At 34.9% G+C, this 5,803-nt stretch overlaps 1 protein-coding gene across 1 annotated transcript in view; it reads left to right on the top strand.

The window, feature by feature from the left end:
- LOC107583922 (potassium voltage-gated channel subfamily G member 4-like) overlaps nt 1–5,803 on the top strand; it is a 12,822-nt gene that overhangs the window by 5,011 nt on the left and 2,008 nt on the right. The window lies entirely within an intron of this gene.

Here is a 5,803-nt window from a genome sequence, read left to right as displayed (position 1 = left end):
AATAGAAGTAAAGTTTGACGAGACTAGGTGGCGTTTCTCCTCATGGTTTTGGAGGAGATGGCATGTAAGCCAGAGCACGCTCAAAAGCTAAAGAAGCATGATTAAAAGAAAACATGGCTCAAAAGGCAAGAAGGAAGAGGCAAGAGAGAGAGAGAGAGATGGTGTCCTGAGTATTTAAACCAGGCTGTTTAACACACCCCAAATGGTGTTTTGCCCAATTAGATTTCGTGTTTGCTCGGGGTGTTGTATATTTCTCCTCCCCATTCAATAAATCAAATGTTATCTTATCAGTCACATGGTCCGCGTTTTTCCCGCTCTGGCAGAGTATACATTTGGACATGATTTCTATAACAAGAATATGATACATTTGACAAAGAATTGATTGGAAGAAACGTTTCAAGCAAGAAGATTCAAACACACGCATACTAAACATGAATATGAACCCTTAGGGCTCCTCAGGTTTCAGCCATGTTTTGACCAAATCTTAGATTGTCTGATTCGGTCTGATATCCTACACCACCATACATGTAAACTCCTTCCAGACATTTGGAAAATAATCCCAGGATGCACCTAATGAATTTGGTGTCAATCATGTCAATCATGTTTGATGACTTTGATTAATCTGAAAGATAAGATTTGATTTATTTGATTTATAAGACTTAACACTGTTATTTTTTGACAATTCATCTTGAGTCATTCAGTTGCCCTGAGAAATAAAAGACTTTGCCCAAGGCCCTGTAGGTCCCCAAAATTTGAAAGAGTAGAAACCTAGTTGCAAGTGTTTTCCATAACTTAATTTGAATCCTTTTATAAAAGCTTGAATATTAGATGTTGAAAGTAATATAGTTTAGGATTTTCCAGCATGCCTTCTGCTATATGTGCCATACTTATGCACTTAGGGTTAGATTTCTGCTGCGGTTTCATTCCTCATGAATAATATTTTTTGATGAATATCTGATGCATTTCCATGAAAATATATAATGTGAAAATATTTGGAGGTCCGAGTTCAAATTGGAATTTTAGAAAACAGCTGACCCCAGGGGTTCGTTTCCTGTGTGTTTACATGCATAAAGGAGGATGTGCACTTATAACGAGTGTTGAGTTCTGTACATGCCAGTAATATATTTGGTGTTGTTTATCAGATCCTCTAGTACTGTACAGTCAGATGAAAGAATCTGTGTGAGTGTGGCACTATTCAACTCTCTGTCCAGCCCCTCATCTCTTCCTGACATCCCCATTCCCGGGTCCCCATATCTCATTCACTAAAGCAGCTCACAGATCGGATTATCCCGACTGCATTTCGTTTTCAATACATCCATTTATGCATTTTCAGACCCTCCGTCTAGATTCAAACAGCCAGCCAGACCACCTAACATTCAATCAAAGGCCCATACCGGAAAGATGGCTTTCAGTTCATATTACCTGTTTAGTGCTAACAAAAGGCTATAATGTGCTGGCAAGACTGCAGTGGTAGTTCTGTGTTTGGTTGTTTCATGTCTTCATTTTTGCTCTGAGACTGCGGCATTTGAGTTGAGCCAAACCTATTCCAACCATCCTATTGATTTTAATTTGTCATTATACTCTGCTATTCAGCCAGAATGCATCTGTATCCCATTTGTAAAGTCCTGCTATTCAATGCTGAACAGTTTGGTCACAAAATCATGCTCTTTGAATTGTTAAGGCAATACCCTATAATTGAATATTGTGCAAAGTCTAATAGTTATCACAATACTTTCCCCTAAATATTTAACATCTCATCCTTCTGTTGCTTAGACTTAAGGCTAAAAGCACTAGAAGCATCACATTTCGGTTTATTTTGATTATTTTGTTCAGCCCTGTCACTATGTATGCTGATCTCAGAAGCCCTGGTATAAGTCTTCATGGTAATCTGCTCATCAGCTCTGTAGGTGATTTCTAGATGTATACAGGCTGTATAGATTCAGGGCTGTGGTTGATTGGTTTTGGGCACAAAGGAGGGGGGGTGTCATTGACATTTCTAGTGGCAGCGCAGAGATAAGGTCACCCTTAGTGCATTAGCACTGAGAAATTGACAATCAGCCTGACAAGTTGCAAATTGTTATCCTTCTTTAACATGCATAATGTCTGCAGCTGCAGTCACAACCACTTCACCCCGCCGCAGAGAAATGAGATGAAAAGAAGGTGTTAGAGTAGAAGTAGGGAATGAGTATGGCTGAGTGCAGTAAAAGATTATGACTGCAGTTATGCAGTTATGACTGAGAACTGCATGGGGAAAGTAACAGAAAGGGAGTGAGAGGGAAAGGAGACAGTGCATGTGCAGGACGGAGAGGGAGAAATTATGTGCTGACTCTGAGCATTTAAATTTGCTGAATTTACACAAATGAATTACCTCAGAGCTGCTGCAGTTTGATAATATGTCCTCTCTAACTGTGAGTCTGTTACTGTAGTGAAAGCCTGAAAATGTATAGACTTTTCAGACTCGACAAGCAAAAGCATGAAGGTTTTTGAAAGATGTAAGAGTGGTACATCTGTGGAACCTGTCTGCAGTATTTCAGCTTTTACCAGATTTCAGATTTTTTTTTTTTCAGATTTTTGTTGTTGTTGTTTTACAATCATTGCCAATACAAATTATTTTTATGTTTAGATTTTAAATTATTTTATTTCTGGTTTTTTTTTACACAATAAATAATTATTTGAGTACAATCATATAAAACATATGCATTAGACATATTTTATTATTCTATTTTTATTTATCATTATTATTAGTAGTAATAGTAGCATTTATTCCAGTATAATAAATATTTATATATATTATATTGCCTCCATTTTTGGAGGAAACTATATATAACCAAGAACTATTTTTTATTTGAGAGAGATTTTTATTTACAAGTGCATGGTACAGCGATGGATACTCCAATAGCACCAAATTATATGAATTTATTTATGGGTAAATTTGAACAAGATAATGTCTATAATAACAATCCATTTCAGTCAAATATTAAGGTCTGGATGCGATATATAGATGATTGTTTTATGATTTGGTCAGGTTCTGAACAGGAATTAGATTTATTTGTGTCGTTCATTAATTCAAAAATTCCATCAATTAAATTTACAATGGAAAAAAGTTATGATTCGATAATTTTTTTGGACGTTAAAGTAACAAAGATCTATGAGTCATTACATACAACAGTATTTCGAAAACCAACGGATAAAAAAACAAAATTATCCATTGACAGCTATCATCCAGCTCCCTTAAAACATAGTCTACCGATTAGTCAATTACATAGATTAAAACGTAATTGTAGTACTACACATGAATTTGATGAACAGGTAAAATTGCTATTTCAATGATTTCGTTCAAAAGGGTATCCACAAAGTTGGTTAAATAATGCATTAGATAAGGTTAACAAATTGAATAGACATGATCTTCTGAAAATAGATAAACCCATTAAAAAACAAAGAACATTTTCAGTAAATTGTTCATTGACATACAATGAGCATAGTAATACAATAAAATCAGTCATTTATAAATATTGGCATATATTATCATCTGATGAATCTCTAAATAATGCATTTCAATATCGCCCATTGTTCACTTTTAAAAGATCACAAAACCTATCAGATATGATGGTAAACTCAGATGTAGTAAGGAGAAAAAAGTCTGCTTATATACAAGGCTGTTTCACATGCAGAAACTGCCGGAATTTGGTGAAGTGTAAAGAGTTTATATGTCCAGTAACATGGAAATGTTTTAAAATTACATCTTGTATTACCTGTTCAACTCATAATGTGATCTACAGTATATGTTAAAATGTCCCTGTCAAAAGATATATATATAGGAAAATCATCACGTCAGTTGAAATTACGAATTAATGAACATAAATCTAGTATACGATGACAAGACATAACCTCTTCAGTAGCGAGACATTTTAATGAATTGGGACACGACATCAAGCAATTGGAATGTATAGGAATAGAGGAAGTTTTTGGGTCACGTAGAGGAGGTAATATAAATAAAGAACTATTGAAACGAGAAGCATTTTGGATTCATAAACTTAAATCACTGACCCCCCAAATGGCATGAATGAGGAATTAGATCTTTCTGTTTTCCTTTAATGAACTATAATTGGTCGAATTTGCAGTGTGAAAAACAATTATTGTTTATGACGATGTATTTCTGATGGTTTTAATTATAGAATTTTCCATTGTTATACAATTTTAAGTTAATAGGTGGAGTAGATATTGATGATTGTCTATTTAAACTGTTGGTTTGTATAATAGTGATAAATATGTGATCCTAGATCATTCTTGTTTTTAGTCACGTATATATTATTTGGTGTACTAGTGGATGTAATGTTTTGTGTTGGATATATACATGAAAATTGTCCGGTATTTAGATGGAAATTATTTAATGATTTAGTAATTGAACATTGGCTTAATGAATTAAGATGTCAAGATAATTCGTGATTTAAAAGTGGGTGGAGGGATTGAATTGCTTTGCACACTGAGAAAGGCTTTGAGCCGAAACGTTTGTGTCTTTTCCCATCAATGATGAATGTAAAATAAAACGAAAAAAGAAGACTGTTCTTGTGAGTGCGGATCATAATTTCCTATACTAAGAATGCTAAAAGAGACATCTTTTCGAGACTTCTTTTCTTGAACAGCTGTATGAATGAACATCCCGAAAACTGCATCGTCATCATCATTTCGTTTTCTTTAGAGCACATTAACAAAAAATATTGATGCTTAGTCTTCATCATCGTTATTATAAAAATATGCAGATAAGTTATCAGTCATGTGGCGAGCGGTCGGGCTGTATGACTGATGTATCCGTTTAATTTAACTTTACTCCAAATATATGAACTACCTGTTTAAATACTTTTATATTCAACGTGTTTGTTTATGTCTAATATTTAGTGTTAAACTGTTGGTCTTTAAAATAAATCTGTTTTTGATTTTCAGTTGACTGATTTTGCAGACCTTTTATACAGATAACTTCCATGCTCCGATGCAGCAAACTTGTCGCAGGACGTGCGGTCCTAATAGCGATGTATGACTGTTGAATCCGAATATATATAAACTAGCTGTTTTAAATATTTTTATATTTAACATGTTAGTTTAGCAGTATGTTTGAATGTATATTATTTTGATTATTGGTGCTTCCATAGGCTCTATCTGTCTCACGCACACGTGGTTTAAAACACCAAATAGTTATGAAATAGCCTATGACAAGTACAGAGAGTCTCTCTCTTGCCCCACCCACCCATGCAGGATATTATCTTGTATGGGCGATCTCACTGGCTGGCGATATGACGATATGAAAAATGACCATATCGCCCCACACTAATACCTGCATCATTGTGAACAGTCAGTTGACAAGTACCTGTGAGTGAGCATGTACAGAAACAATAACATCACATGTTATTCTAGCATATGCACATAACAACATCAATACCATTACATCGGCAAGGGCCTTCAAGTAACTGCATATTGAACAGCTAATTTGCTAACATGGCATGACTGTGATACATTCCCTCGAGTTTTACTTGAACTAATGCATCTCACCAAATATTAATTAAATCTGCCATCTCAGCATCTTTCCACTGATTCTGCTTGCTCCTCCCTCTGTTTTTAAGATTTTAGCAAGGCACTTACTGACACTGAATGATAATGACACGATAAAATTATGTGGTGATACTGTATGTTAAAAGAATGGGTGATTTCAGATCTGGCTGTGTAGTGTAGTTTCAAGGATCACATCTAGAGGCATGTCACATAAACGGAAAATCTAATTTAGGTCACTACCAACATATTGCCTGAATGG

The sequence above is a fragment of the Sinocyclocheilus grahami genome, unplaced genomic scaffold, assembly GCF_001515645.1.
Source record: "Sinocyclocheilus grahami isolate Dianchi unplaced genomic scaffold, SAMN03320097.WGS_v1.1 scaffold55.1, whole genome shotgun sequence".
Taxonomy (NCBI): Eukaryota; Metazoa; Chordata; class Actinopteri; order Cypriniformes; family Cyprinidae; genus Sinocyclocheilus; species Sinocyclocheilus grahami.
This window is presented reverse-complemented; position numbering and strand designations above follow the sequence as displayed.